The sequence below is a fragment of the Falco punctatus genome (assembly GCF_963210335.1).
Source record: "Falco punctatus genome assembly, chromosome: 2".
NCBI classification, from domain to species: domain Eukaryota; kingdom Metazoa; phylum Chordata; class Aves; order Falconiformes; family Falconidae; genus Falco; species Falco punctatus.
The window spans coordinates 31,744,710-31,761,519 of NC_137581.1; the positions used below are offsets into that span (position 1 = coordinate 31,744,710).

At 38.5% G+C, this 16,810-nt stretch overlaps 1 protein-coding gene across 6 annotated transcripts in view; it reads right to left on the reverse strand.

Moving 5' to 3' along the window:
* Positions 1 to 16,810, reverse strand: part of LRCH1 (leucine rich repeats and calponin homology domain containing 1) — a 133,347-nt gene that overhangs the window by 70,407 nt on the left and 46,130 nt on the right. The gene's annotated exons all lie outside the window — the stretch shown is intronic.

A 16,810-nucleotide genomic window follows, 5' to 3' on the forward strand; every position in this document is an offset into this window, starting at 1 on the left:
GCAAACATTCAATTAAAATTTATGCAGTTTAATAAAAAGTAATTATTTGCAGGACACAATATGCTGAGGAAATACTTGCCAACAGAACCAAGTGTAGATTCCAAAGTTCATATAATATACCCAAAGATCTAGCCAATACACATCTAGACATCTGCAAATAACAATAGCATTTACAGAAATACAAACAAGGATATCTTTAATTTCTTTAAATAATAATACAATAGAAAAGTTCTTTGGATAACTCTTCAAACTGACCTGTATGTCCTACACCTTAATCAATTATAAAAGAATGGTACCTATAATAATGGTGAAGACCTTCAGGAATGGATTTGATATAAGTGCATACAAGACAACAATGATGGATTCCAGTTCCCTAAGTGAGTGCTTCTATTCATAGAACAACAACTTTTGATTTTTGGCCAGTTATTCATTCCTTCTTAAGCACAGAGACACAAAGAAAAACCAGTAGAAAGAAATGTTAATGAGCTTTGTTCCATAACAACCACAATACCAAAAATGAGGTATCATAATACTGATGTGAGTTTGAGTCATAAAATAATAATGCATGCCAGTGTTCAACTGAACTAATCAGGTTCAATGAAATTATTAAAACAGTGTTGCAGAACACCTATTATCATCAAAACCCACACAAATGCCCCCTACCCATACCACCAGACAGATAACCTGACCTGAAGAATGGGCACTTCTTGTAAGGTGGAGTAACAGGAACGTACATAGGCAAAAAGTGAAATGTCTGATGGGAAGGATACAAGGCACTTAATAATCTCGTCACTTCTTCACTGCTGCTATTTTAAGCCTCCTCCCTGACCCTTCAAAGAATATTTTGAAGCTTACTTTTTTAAACTACATAAAGGAAAAAGCAGCCAAAGTATAGCAGATACATTTCCAGAGTGCCAATGATTTGACTCCTCTCTTTAGGGCCTTAAAGAAATATTTGCTTTTGTGAACAAACAGGCAGAAGCCAGAAGGTCTTTTTAACTTCCTTTGCAGTTCCAGCCTTGTCAGTTTGCTGCACAGAGGCACAGCATGAGTTGAAAATTATCATCAGTAGTTCATCATTTTTATTTTTGTTCCCGTCTTCTGCAATGTGAGCTGAAATTCAGTGTACTCCATTCCCCTTGTCAGTTTCCAGTTTGCTTCACCCCATTGCTTCCAGCAAGAAGCTGGTTTCATTATTCCATCCTCGACCAAGACAATGGTAACGGCCTGCAAATGCATTAAGTGAGAGCAGCCCTGCTGACCCAAATTGGCAGTATGGTTGAATTGAGCACCTCAGCTGAAATTATTCACTTCTAAGTTACTAATAACAGCAATGTTTCAACTGCTTTGCTTTCTCTTACCAGGCTTTGATGGCAGTTAGATGCAGCATTACCCCAGCTTCTCCTTTCCTTTACTTCTGCCATCAAACTAAAGCATTCCCTACTTCAGTGAATGTTACTACTGTTTCAAAGGGAGAGAAAGTTCTTCAGTGTTCCTCTAATTTAGTGCTTTAATCTTCTACTGTTTTCTGTTTATCATGAGAGCACTTATTTACTAACATGACAAAAAAAAAAAATACCCCTGCTTCCCTCTCCTGCTGCCTTCCCAGCTATGTTTATTATCAGCTATTAACAGAGGACTGCCATGCTATAACTTTTGAATCATGTAGCGGATTTTCATATTTTACAATTTGATTGCAAAGAAGAACTTCCCTTTTTTAAACCACACTTTTCTGCAGTGACATTGCCACATGCATACCACTCGTTTCCCTGTTTAAAGCAGAAGGAATAGCAAGATCCAGAGTGAATTGAACTTCAGGCCTAGGCTGAAGACAACCTACATGGCACTGCATGGTACACAGAAAGTGACACCTCATCCTTCATCTGATCCTTGTCAAATGATACACAGATCAAAAACTGGGAAGACAAAAATGTTACATGTTCTCAAGCTATTAAAACTGCAGCCTGCTGTCTTAACTCCATCTTCATGCCTCTTCTTATTTACCTTCGCATCGAATAAAAGGGACTGTTGCCACAACATTTGACTTACCCTTGAAAAATTCTAGTACCTCAAAAAAGTGGAACAGCAACTAGATTGACCCTGCTCCTATAACAGACATTACTATGACTGTAAAATGCCTTTTTTATTTTTTTTTTTAATTACTATCCTTTGTTTTCAAGGGCTTTGTTAATCTGAAGAAGGACAAAACAGCCACAAATGATAACAGACAGATTCCTTCCTGTCATCCTCAGGATCATAGGTTATAGGACACCCTACATACACAACAAAGGAAGTCAATTATTTGTTATTATCTAGTTATCACAGTGTAAGATCATTTCAACACTTTTATCTATTGTTGCTTCCTAAATAATAATAAATCTAATCACAGCATGAGAAATAAAAACTATACGTTGTATTTAATAGCATTGTAACATAACTTAACAGAAAAAGCAGAAGCTTGTTACTATAATTTATTGATAAGAGGTACCTTTAATACCAAACCTGAACGTATTTGAGATTGAGAAACAGTATTGGAATGGAATCTGACATACAGAATGTTCATCATATTTTTTAACTATAGCAATATTTTTTGCCAAAAAACAGCCTTCCCTGCAAATGGAAGCAAAAGAAGAAAAGAGATTGAATAAAAACAATCCTAGAATGAATGTGAGCCTCTGAACATGATGCAGTGTGAAAAAAGCCTAGCAGCTTTCAGATGTCTCTGGAAATTCCATACAGAAAAGTGCATGTCTTCAGAAATGAAAACTGCCTGCCTAACAATTTTGTATTGCACCCTAAAAGAATAAACATGTACAGAAACCTCTGAAGGTTACATAGTTATTTTTTTTATTACTTTATATGAAAGTACTTTTGCCTCAAATTACCGCATCTCACAATTAGTCTGTATGTATTTCAGGTTTACTCTGGTTTTTAAGTTATAGAACAAAATATCAGGGTTAAGCCCCTACAAAACTGCAGAACCTTTTGAATGCACTGAGAAAGCCAGTACACATGTATCTCGTTTCTGTCAGAATTCATAACCTTTCTGAAAAATATTTTGCAAAGGCTTTCTTGGCTTCATTATTTAGGGAAAAAGAATGCAGAAACCAAAGTTTTAAACAACTTCTGAAAATACTTTAAAAATACATAAATAATTAATTGGCAAACCTTTATTGTCTTTCTGTATTTTTTTAACTCTGCGCTTCCCAAATCACTAAGCTACACATTCCCCTTGCTTCGTTAATTTGAAGAACAATGCTTCAGAGTAATTAATAATAATGAAGTTACTGTACAGACTAGCTTTTGCTACAAAATAGAAATGAGCGGAGGGATGGAATTTGCTGGTGTTTAAAGAAATTTTGATTAATTTTCTTATACTGTCTAACACAAAGGAGATCTAAGAAATTAATGAATTTATGATGGCAGAAGTACATTTCATGGTTGCCAAGACACCATAGGTAGCTTTCACATGAAGTGACTATTTCCTTTAACTTCCATCGTGAAATAGGTGTCACAAGTATCAACAAATGGAGGGAGGTCAGGGAAGGCCATGCACTGGGAGCGAGCTTTTTGTTTTAAATGAAATACACTATTCATTCATTATTTGTGACACCAAGACATTTTCAGACTACATCTGGCTTCACTTCATCTTTTCCTGCCAAGAACAAGGAATCCAAATCCAAATCCAAAATAAAGCAACAGAACACACAAAAATAAGCAAGCCAGTATAGAAAAATATTAGATGGAATCTTGATCTTTAAATCAGCACAATTCTGGCGCACTGACATGGCTTTTGTATGAGAAGTGTTACTATGTTGGAAGCTAGACAGGAACTACACAAAACAAGCACTTCCTTAGCTGGGCGCAAACAATAAAAAGCAGAAAGTTCAGACTGGTATATAAGCATTTAACAGAAGACTCCAATCTTTGTTTGGTGACTGGCACACACACCAGTGATAACCGACCCCATCCTTGGGGCAAAACATTTCAATTGCTGAAGCTCTGAATATGCCACTATGAAGTACCACCACTGACTAGGATCTTTCTGACTTCATGCTTTACAGGTAGATTACCAGCTGCCACTATACACATATATATCCTACATAGTATAAAACACTGTCACTACAAAAAGGCATTGTCAAACTAATCAGAATACTACTAGAAGTCATATAGTTACATTTCTTTCAGTAAAGTTACCAAAGTACTCCAATTTTCCTACCTTCCAGTTATTAACACATTATTAAATAAAAAATGCAGGCTATTCATGGGAGAGCTAAATAATTTAAGCCTTTAATTCATTACATAAATATGCATATGCACTGCTACATCACAAATCTTAGCCAAGAATCATGATGAAAGCAGTTCATTAAAAAGCAGTGATTTACAATTTTCAGATTACAGAAAAATTCACTGTAATTTTACATTTCTACCACACAAACCTTCAGCAGACAAAAACTGGAATTATGCAAGTAAGCATCTATCTACCACTGAGCAAGAGATTTTATACATATAACGAAATACCTGTATTTGAGATGGAGATCTGAATCAAGAAATTGAGCGGTAAAGTCACCCAGACAACCTTAACTCCAGCCCACCAAGTTCCTATTTTTGTAGTCTTCAGCACTTACTGAATGAAAGACAGGAGTTATTTTGAAGAAGCTATTTGCATTTGTACTAAGACACCATTCAAGGTATTCAAATGAGATGTCTGGATTGGATTTGACAAAGAATTCAAGCAATTCACCGTAAGATCCTAAAAAAACCCAGTAAGTTCAACCACAATTTCATGGGAAAATTATATAAGTAATAAGAATGCTAGGAAATTCATAAAGAAGTCTATATATGATATTACACAACTGTATGGAACTTTACCTTTTATACTGTAAATTACCCATATTTTTATTAGGCTTTTAGGAAGCCAGTAATTCCATATTAGCTAGGTATATCTTCATTGATAACTGAAGCCACAAATTGATAGCACTTCATCTTGGACAACTTTTGAAATATCAATTTAAGCTCACCTCAGACATCTGCCAACACTGCATCCCACCCATACTTGCCTTGGCAAAGAAGGCAAGTGATCTATTATCAATGTAATTGCACATATCAGAATCAAATAGTCAAAGTTCTCTAATGAAGCAATTACCTCATTCTGGCCTATACCATTTTTCCCCCTAAATGGTAGGAAAATGCAGCATTCCATAGAGAGATGCTATATATTAGTCACAAAAACACCATAATGCAACTATAAAGTGCTATATGCTTTTAAGGCATGCCCTACAACTTGTCACATCTAGCATAGTGGCATAGCATGCCTCAACTGCTTGCCCTCTCTACCTGCCAATATTCATGAATAATGTCCTGGATGTACAACCAGCTTTTACTGCAGTTGGCAACCTCTACTGACAGTGATGCTACATAAATTAAAAAGAAGCAACAAAGACTTCCACTGACTCTGGCATCATAGACTCATTTAGGCTGGAAAAGTCCATTAACCCAGGACTGCTAAATCCACCACTAAACCATGTCACTAAGCACCACATCCACGTGTTTTTTAAATGCTTCCAGGGATGGTGATTCCATCACCTCCCTGGGCAGCCTGCTCCAATGTTTGACCACCCTTTCAGTGAAGAATTTTTTTCCTAATATCCAATCTAAACCTTCCCTGATGCAACCTGAGGCTGTTTCCTCTTGTCCTATCATTTGTTATCTGGGAGAAGAGATCGACCACCAACCTGTCTACAACCTCCTTTCAGTAGCTGTAGAGATAAGGTCTCCCCCAAGCCTCCTTTTCTCCAGGCTGAACAATCCCTCAGCCGCTCCTCATCAGACTTGTTATAAGACATCAAAACCGTTCTGGTTTGTTCATGACAATTACGCCACAAAGAATGCATGGCATTTCTTCACGTAAAAGATGTTTCTATTTATTTAGCAGACAGAAGAACAAGTAACAGAAGACAAAGAATGCCCAATAAAGTGAAAACGACTCTGCTTCCATATAAGAAAAAATACAACATAGTAGTGCATGGACCCAATGTTTTTCATTCTGAAACTACAGTTTTTAACAGACTGAGGAAAAAAAGTAGCTCCAATGCTGATTCCCAAGAAAGTAATCGCTACTGATACAGTCAGATGAAACAATAACATTTAGACACCGATCAACACTGCTGAGCCTAGATGGACAACTGCTGACTCGTGTAGAACGTGCACCTATCCCAGACAGTTCGACATAAAAATGTACAGACTTTGCAAGAAAAATATTTTGAACAGATTATGAAGCAACACTGCTGTTTCACACACTTGCTAAACACTACCTTTTAGAGGACTGTCAGCACGGTTTCCTTTTCCATCTGTCTCCCATTGTTAACTTAAGAACTAACATTAAAAATCTCTACCTCAAAGCCACAAACTAAGATTACACTACAGGTGTAGCAAATTTCGAAGTCATCATACATGTACTTTAGTATCCACTTTTCTTATCATTAATATTATGATGATGATGATTTAACACATTAAAAATTTTCCTTTACCACTTCGTATGTGAGTTCTCTGGTTCTTCCCTATTCAGTGTCTTGACATAGCATTATAATATGTGCGCAAGTTAAACAGCTGGCACTAGTGACAAACAACACAACACTTTTCTCGGTGTCACTGATGGTCAGTATGAACCTAATTTGTTACTTGTCAAAGTAACAACTGTAGTAGTTATCATACATATTCACCACAGTTATCAGAGGGAACCTAGATGTGTGGTTTCGAGGGAGAAGGAAAAAAAAAAAAAAAAGTCAGGACTGAAGAAAACCATCCCGTGGAGTCTGGCAGAGCTGCCACCACTAGAGGGGGACCTGATCTCACAGGCTTGGCTAACAACGGTGTTTCTGTAAGTTTCCTTCTTTCAGAGACCATTCGCAGCTTATGAAAAGGACAGAGACAGGAAGGTACACCTTACAACCACCCCCTGGCACTCCTATAAATGTATTGCTCACCACTGTTTTCAAAATAGGACAGATGAGGCTACTGACTCGCAACCATCACTGTGGGAAGCAAATATATACACTGATCTCTAACGGGGTCAAGCCCTTAAAAAAAAACAAACAAACAAGTCTATTCTGAAATAGTCAAGTTCAAGTACATTTCTCCAGCCTTTCTTCAGATGATGTAAGAATCTGAGGTATCCTTTAGCTCTCTGCAGTACAGTTATAGCAACATTTGGCCTATTTCAGACAGAAGTGGAATTTAAATTTAGATGATACATTTGACAAAGACCCTGTCTGCAAACTGATTCCACCCCAACAGCCCTAATCTACTCTGTTTCATCCATCACTCCGTTATGGAATACATAGCTTACTTTTCTCCAGTGCCTTGTAACCTCTTAGTAAAGCACAGCCAAGTGTAAGAAACATGCATGCTGCATTTCTTCTCAGGTAGTGCACTAACTAGCCTGAAGCAATCCAATAGCATAAACAATCTCTCCCAGACACCAAAAGTTTGAGCAAATGTCACTTCAGGGTCTTCTGCTTCCTTTAAGTGAAATAAGGGATGGGGGAAGGAGGGAGCAAAAGGGTAGCATATTCTTGCTATTAGCTCTGCGGCACACTCCAATTCCAAGGAGACAAAGGAAATCTCTCTGCAAGAAACATGCTCAAAACAATGTCACAAACCTAAAAGAATAAAGAGAAGGTTATTACAGCAGTCTGCCTCATTATTGCAGCTGCCTTCAAGTGGCAACATAAAACATTTAAATTTCTCCTTTATCTCCTATTTCTTCCTCTTTGGGACAACACAATTCAGGGTCAGGGTTGAGACTGGCAGAAAAAAAGATTCCTGAGGGGACTCTGTTTATATACTGAAGATGAACCTGGTATTGGAAGTGCTAAGACTCCCTAAAAACATACTATAACGCAACTGGATTCTTCCTGCAGATCTCCATGTAGGTACAAACAGATTTGGGACTGTGGTGGGTTGACCTTGGCTGGCCACCAGGTGTCCGCCCAGCTGCTCTATCATTCCCCCTTCTCAGCAGGACGAGGAGAAAACACAATGAAAAAGCTCATGGGTGGAGGTAAGGACAGGGACATCGCTTGCCAATTGCTGTCACAGGCAACACAAACTCGACTTCGGGAAATTAATTTACTGCCAATTTGTGACAGAGCAGGATAGTGAGGAATAATAACAAAACTAAAACCACCTTTCCCCACCTCCTTTCCACAGGCTCAACTTCACTCTTGACTCTCCTGCTTCCTCCCCCAATCCCCACCTCTCCCAGAGGCACAAGAGGATGGGGAATCAGAGTTGTGGTCAGTCCGTAAACACTTTGCAGCTGCCACTTCTTCCTCTTCGCACTATTCCCCTGCTCCAGCATGAGTTCCTCTCATGGGTTACAGTCCTTCATGAACTTCTCCAACATGGGTTCTTCTCACGGGCTGCAGTTCTTCAAGAACTCCTCCAGCATGGGTCCTCTCCACAGGGTGCAGTCCTTCAGGAACAGACTGCTCCAGCAAGGGTCGCCCACAGGGTCACAGGTCCTGCCAGAAAACCTGCTCCAGCCTGGGCTCCTCTGCACCAGCCACAGATCCTGCCAGGAGCCTGGTCTGTAGTGTGCTGCAGCTTCCTTCAGTACACTTCCACCTGCTGCAGCATGGGGTCCTCCATTGGCTCCAAGGGGACAACATGTTTTACTATAATCTTCTCCACGGGCTGCAGGGGGATCTCTGCTCCAGCACCTTGAGCACCTCCTCCCCATCCTTCTTTACCGACTCTGGTGTCTGCAGGACTGTTTCTCTCACACTTTTCACACTTCTTTCTCACACAACTGCCATGCGAGGAAGCATTTTTAACCTTTCTTAACCATGTTATCACAGAGGTGTGACCAGCATTGCTGATGGGCTCAGCTTTAGACAGCAGCAGGTCCATCTAGAAGCCAGCTGGAACTGGCTCTGTCTGACATTGGGGCAGCTACTGGTATGTTCTCACAGAAGCCACCCCTGCAGACTCACCTGTTACCAAAATCTTGCTATGTAAATCCAGTACAGGCAAACACTTGTATCACAAGATGAAAAAAATACCAGACAGCAAACACCTCCCATCAGCAGAATAACCTTTTAATAACATGTGGTAGGAAACACAGTTCATGGGCCATGAAGCATTCCTCCTTCTCCCACATCTTCTGCGCAAGAGGGAGGATATAAGTAATTAATTTTCACTCCTTAATAAACAGCCAGCCCTAAGAAGGATCAATGTATTGTATCATTCCAGTATTGTACTAGTCAGCCTCAGCAGGACTTGAATATTTCACCTTTTTCTCAGGTACAGCAGCAGTAAGAAATGTTCACCCAGCTCTAAAAACTTTAAAAACTGTTCTTCACCATTTTCAGCTGTTATGGTAGATTGATGGAGAGCCCCGGAGGAACAAAACCTGAAGTGTTCACATCATATACTATCCAGCTGAACACATTTACTCTATGAAATTGTATTTCAGTCAACTTGGCTGAACTGTTCATACTGGCACATGAAAGAAAATTTGATAGTGAACACCCACTGATACAAAAGCAGGACCTTCCCTGGCTCCTCTATGGAAACAAAAACTAGAAGCATACCTTGATACTGAAGTCCTCAAGATTAGCTTCTGCCATCACTGCTGTGGGATCAGATGAACTGTGGGCTGTAAGAGGACTTCTAGGTATATTAGAGACTTCTCACAGCACTAAGACTTGGATTATGAAATTCTTCTCTGAAAGAAGAATAGTGACCACAGCTTTCACCAAATTCAAAACAAAAGTTCAAAAAGGTGTAACTCGCATATGGCGTGTATATAAACACACAGGCACACAATCTTACCTCAGCCAAGCAACTTACATCCACCTATTGGAGAACAGGGAAGATGTGAAACAAAAAGATGAATTACATAATATCCCAGGTGGATCCCTGCACAGACACACCCTAGTGTCTTCTATTATGAATCTCTTGTTTCAGCCACAGAAATCTCATTTCTTAAAGCTGTTTACTTTGGAAGCCAACACCTTCCATTTCCATGGGGGAATTCCACATGATGCACTCAAAAACAGCAGGATGTACTCTACTCTACAACCTTTTCCAGCCCACAGATGAACACTACTAGAAGAAACAAGCTGATTGCAATGTCAAGGTTTGTTTTTCACTTATTCTCTATTTTAATGGCTGTTTTTATTATTCCTTAGGCTGTGAAGAGAGGACACTATTCATGCTATGCATTATCTGCCTCGGTGACCTGCTCAAAGAAGAGTTACCTCACATTTACCATCCAGTAGAAGTAGCATACAAACTAGTTTCTATGAAGTATCTCACTTGCCTGCACTCTGAAGATTACTATTTTTCACACCTGACAGACTAAAATACTAATTTCTTTATTTTTAATTAATTTTTATAAATGAACTGTCTTACATTCTGTACTAAAATTTGCTATGAACAGGGAAATGAACAAAATTTATTTGATCTTTGAGTATATCAAAGGCATGTGGGCTAAGAGGTGAAAAAGCTACCTGATGCTAATTTATAGTGACATGGAAAGCAGAGTATTACTCATCTAATCACTTCCTTTTCTGTCTGCCCACCTCCCACAGATGCCAGGGTTAATCTACCTTATCTACATTATCCATTAACTTCTCCCACAATGGTTCTTGAAGTCACCACAACATGATTGTAACAGTTTATCAACAAAAATCTGTTCTGTACCATAAAACTGACTTATGTTATTGAGCACATCCTTAAACAATAAACTAATTATATGGCTATTACACAGAAGGTACAACGTTCTAAAAAAAATGGCTGAGAAATACTTCAGACTTCTAAACAAAACAGGAATCCATGAAAACATTACCAGAGACTGAGGTACCGAGAAAGTAAAACCTGGAATAAACAAATAAATTGTAGTAAATAACCAAAAATTAGATGGCTATTCCAAGATACGGAAAAAAAAAATATAAAAACACTTCCTTGAACTGAAAGCATAACAAGCACAGTATGTCCTGTCTCTATTCTTAAAAAAAAGAACCCCAAACAAATTAAAAACCAGCTAGCTGGAACCACTAGAAGTATAGACCTATAAATTTTGTACCAAAATCTCTATCCCATGTAACTGTTCCCATGGCTCTTTCTTAAGTTTAAGACAATGTTTCTCAACCTTCTCACTTTTCTTTCCTTCAGAATCAAAGAACCTTGCCTTCTTCAGGGAAAAGGAAACCAAAACAGACATCTCATGCTTGTCAGTCAGGGGACGGGCTGGGTTTGATAGATAACACATGCAATATTTTTTTTTTCTTTTAAATTGTTTTAACAAGTCATAATTTACACCAGTATTTTAATCTAACATCTTTATAAGATGAGAGACATCAGATATGTAGACTGCAAAAAGACTAGGGGGGAAGTAAATCACCCACACTCCCTTCTCCTTATAAAGAATTCAGTGCCTGTGACCCAGCAGGCAGGAACCACCTGACACTTGCCATAATACTTGTTGGGCAGCACAGCTGGAAATAAGTCAGCAGGCATCAATGGCACTTGTGGGTCAGTCTGCAACCACAGGTAAACATCAGTGCTGTTGGTATGTAACAACTGCCTGGCAATGTGTGTTTTGAAGGACAAAAGAAGGTTTCTTTCTGGTCTAATTTCCTTCGGATTTTTTATTTTTTTTTGTGGGGGACATTTCACAGTCTTCTGAACTGCACAAAATGACTGATGCTCATCTATATAGCCTCCTGAGTCCGGCCTACAATTCCTGCTTCTGGTACAGATTCATTTCATAGAATCATAAAATGGTTTCAGTTGGAAAGGACATTAAAGACCATCCAGTTCCAACCCCCTGCCACGGGCAGGGACACCTTCCACTACAGCAGGTTGCTCAAAGCCCCATCCAGCCTGGCCTTGAACACTGCCAGGGATGGGGCATCCACAGCTTCCCTGGGCAACCTGTGCCAGTGCCTCACCACCCTCACAGGAAAGAATTTCTTCCTAATGCCTGATCTCAATCCACCCTCTTTCAGTTCAAAGCCGTTCCCCCTTGTCCTATCACTACATGCCCTTGTAAGAGCCCCTCCCCAGCTTCCCTGTAGGCCCCCTTCAGGCACTGGCAGGCTGCTATAAGGTGTCCCCAGAGCCTTCTCTTCTCCGGGCTCAACAACCCCAGCTCTCTCAGCCTGTCTTCACAGCACAGGTGCTCCAGCCCTCTGATCATCTTTATGGCCCTCCTCTGGGCTCACTCTAACAGGCCCATGTCCTTCTTATGTTGGGGTCCCCAGAACTGAACACAGTACTGCAGGTGGGGTCTCACAAGAGAGGAGCAGAAGGGCAGAAGCACCCCCCTTGACATGGTAGACACATTGAAGTCATTAATGCACTGCAAAACTCACTGATTTAATAACTGATGTTTTTAACCGTACCCCCTAAACAGTCTGACTCCATAACTGATATTTTTTAACTGCACCCTCAACAAGTTCATTAAAATACAGGTAAAGTGATCCACTGGTGATTTAGCCAATACTGTCATCATTTAGACAATATTAAAACTATTCCTGTCAGGACTTTGACTCTTACCAAATGCATTCTTATGACTCAGTACTTGAGTGTCAAGTGCCTGTTAAGGAGAGGTTACACCTGATGAGAGAACTGTGGTTTTAATCCAAAAATTGCATGGCATTCTGCTCAGATTACAATTGCTTTTCTGCATAAGAAAAGCAACAGTCTTGCATTCTTATCTAACTCGCCTCTTTTTACTTAAAAAAAAAAAAAAAAAAAGCGCGCAAGAGTTCACAAGAAGCTCTAAAATTTTCACTTGGACTTCTTCCAAAACTGAGTATTCTTTGTGACCAATGCATGCACTTCTCAGGTCTCATCCCTACTCTCTCTCCCCCTGCCTCTTCAAGAATTTGGATAGGAAATTCATTCTTTTGGGAAGAACTCTGAAGAGATTCACTAGCAAATATACAATTATAAATGCATTTTACTTCAGGGTAGTGGGGGAGGTGTGGGGGGATGTGGTGCTCTCATTATCCTGAAATTATGAATCATTTCAACCAGCAATTCTTTCACTGCAGAGATGGCATTACCACATATTCCCATGTGTTTCCTGTGTTTATTTAATGAAAGTAATTGACACAAATAGCAGAAAATCAGCTCTAACACAAAGCTTCTAACGTGGCTCATGCTGAGCCCTCTGCCAGCACACCTGCAGATATATTTAAAGGTGTTATTCAAAAGACATTATCGTAAAGTTATATACAGTGTGCAAGACACTACACAACTGTTGTGCTATAAATTTTAAGTTGATCTGTTTTCTGTATTTGACAGTATTTGATTTCACAGAAAGCTAATTTTAACCACTGACTGAGAACAGAATTATCTATTATATACCATGCTCTTCTAACAAATGGAAAAGGTTAAAGGTTGGTAAAACCTTGTTAAATGTTAATTTATGCTTTAAATCAAGCATCTCAAGATTTTAAAATGCCAGAATGTCAGCAAGCTTAAGATATATTCTGTCAAGGTCTGCTATATCATCTGAAATCTTTTGCCAGAAAAATTTGTAGACAATAAATTCTCCTATAGCTCTCTCCAATGCCTTAGATACAAGAGACTCTTTTTCTTACCCTGCAGCCCACTTTCTCTATAACGGTCCACATGGATATGTCAGGCTAAGGATGAAAATTGTTCTTATAATAGTTCCTCCGCCCCATCTTTTTTCCTGTGATATATTTGTGAGAACAAGATCTTCTCCCAGGCGTTCTTCTGCAAGACTAATAGACAAGATAGATTATTCTGGTTTCCTCATTACAGTTTTCGTGACCATCCAAGTAGATCTTTTCTGCACCTGTTTCAGCCTCAAGTCATCTTCCTTGAACACAAATGGGGCTTAACACTCTGTAGCAGGATTATGTTACACCATTACCACACATAACATCATGAAGACTTTCTAGTCTCTATTGAAATATATTTTCTGATACAGTCTCAGGACAAAACCAGATGTTTAAGATTTGTGACCACATTTACAAATGTCATATCCAGGTTTTCTTCCTCTACTAATTGCAAGCAATGAATTCAGGACTCAGAGTAGACACTTCACTTATTGACTCTTAAGTTTTCAACTGCCTTTCTTCTGGACTATTCTTCATAGAGCAATGAAGTTTCCAACATTAAATATACCCTGACTGTTGTCACAAGTCTATGTTCTCACCACAAAGAAATGCAAGTGCTTAAGAAACACAACACTGGGTTAGAAAAACCTGACACTAACTAAATACTCTCTTTCTATAACAAAGCTTCCTGTCTCAGAAATAGTTACCTACTTCAGTTGAAATTAAAGAAGAAATTAGAGAAACAACAACCACAAAGCAAACAAAACCCCAAGTTTTTGCTCACAAGAAAACTGTTAGCAACAGCAATTTCTATTACACATTCATAACAAAATGTTATGCAGGCTTAAGCGTATCTGGCATTACAACTCTCAGTTGTAATTCCAAAGATAAAAGCTATGACACTTCAGTAAATTAAACCAGAACTGGACCATCTTTACCAATGAATTATTTGGAAACATACACTTATTGTCATTTGTTTCCAAGTTTTCCTACGTCTACTTTTGTCAAACATCTGAAGAGAATCTTTCCCACACTCTTCCTTCCCACTGATACATCAGCCATATCTGAATCATGAACACAAAAAATGGTTCCTTACATTTTCCACTAACAAAACTCTTTTTAGAGGTTAAATAAACCTCTCAAAAACAAAACCAAAACCCAAACAACAACAAAAAAAAAACCACAAAAAAAAGGTTATTTAGGCCTATTTTAAGGTTCTTTTAGAGGTTACTAAACCTCTAAAAATGTTTATTTAAACAAACCTCTTATACCTTTAAAAACTCTTGAACCACAAATGGACAGATTAAACTTACTTTACTGAATGAAGTGTGTGGGCACTAGTGGGACAATCTTCTGATGTGAAACAACATCAGTCATTTGACATTGAATGGGAGTCGTTAACAACTCAGAGGTACACACTAGCATTTCCATTTCAAGTTGCATCTTTCCCAATGCAATAGAATCCATGTAAATAACCTCAACAACTTCCATCTGAGAAGACTAATTTGTTATCCCACTATTCATTTTTTACCAAGGAACAAGAAAAAACACTACATGGAGACAATGTAAATTATAAGTCTAGATATTGTAGCCAAGTTCCAAACCCATTGTTTATTAACAATATATAGACTGGATTTATATACAAATATTTTTCAAAGAGGGGAGCAAATACTAGTATGCACAGAAGAAAGAGGGAACTTAGCCTTCCTTTCAGACACTGAGTTTAGTCTGTCTTCAGAGACTGCAGCATAGAATCTAGGCAATGTTGGCATGCTAGCAATTCACTGAATATACTGGCTATCAAACAGGACATCGGTAGGAGCAGAAAGAGGATGACACTGACCTAGACCAGTATCCCCTTCATCATGCAACTGCAGGATTTGTTGCAGGACACAAACAAAAAATACAGTGAAGTCTTGCTGCAATCCACGTTTGCATTATGTTTAAGACACAAAGTAGGAAGAGGGAGTAACAGCACTCGATGAGAGGTGCAAAACCTCTATTTGCTTAGCTTCAGTAAACAAGTGATCTTCAGCACCATGCAGCATGTAGGATACAACACTTAGATTTTGGGACCATGGATCAAGGAATGACTCAGTTGGAGTTATTAATAGACCTGTGAGATCATTGCCTTTGACAGAAAGGCAAGTAAGGCAGAGTTGGGGTTCTGTTGCTTTTCCTTCAGCAGGAAAATGTTCAATGCAGCCAGTACTCACCAACTCAATTGTCTTTATTTTTTCAAGGATATAAAAACATTTCATTTGAAAAAAAAAATGGAAAAAAGTCTCAGAGACAGTAACAAAGCTGGAGCATTTTCTCCACTGAATTCAATTTTACTGCAGATGTGCAAGGCATACAGACTACTTTCTTCCATTTTAGTAGGGTTTTTAAGAGTTTATCCTCCTATATTGTTTCATGCTACTGATAGCAAAGGGAAAAAACACAAAGTCACCACCACCAGAATGGTGGATGACAATGTCATGTCTTAAATATCTTAAAGCTGAAAGTAGTATTTTCTGGTCATGGATTAGTAATATGGTGGCCTAGAATCACAGTGTAAACTGCATCTGTTTTAGGGGAAACCTGCATGAGTTAAGATTACAACTTACAGATATGTTTTAGAAAAAACAGAACTCCTTCTACAAGTAAGACTGCATTATTTTAAATAGCTATAAAATTGTTGGTCTAAAGTGGGTTTTTTCAATAATATTAATTATTGTACTTTTTCTACAGTAGACACTACCGTAGTCTAAAGGCACACAAACTGCTTTGGTTTTCTTTAAAAGAATGCAAATTTCAATTCAGATATTATATGACTGTTAAAAGAACAGTTCTTCACCAACTGGAACAAGAAAATAGGGGAGAGGAAACCTCAATCCTTGCATATGCTACACTTATAAACAAACATGGGTTAAAAAACCTCAAAAGCACCAGTGCCACTATTTAGACTGTAATATTCTAAATAGTATTATTACACTGGTAATGCTGTATGTATGTAAGTGATTGCATGAAAAAAAGTCCTTAAGCACAGAAATAGTTAGTTGAAGTCTCTGTTAATATATATATTTCTTCTCTTTTGGCATATAAGCATAAAGCAACTGGTACAACGCATATCGCTCACTAAGTTGCCTCAAGCTGCTTCTAGATGTAGACAAGGGGATTTATTGCCAGCAGAGGCAGTCTACATTCTTTAAATTGTTTCTGCA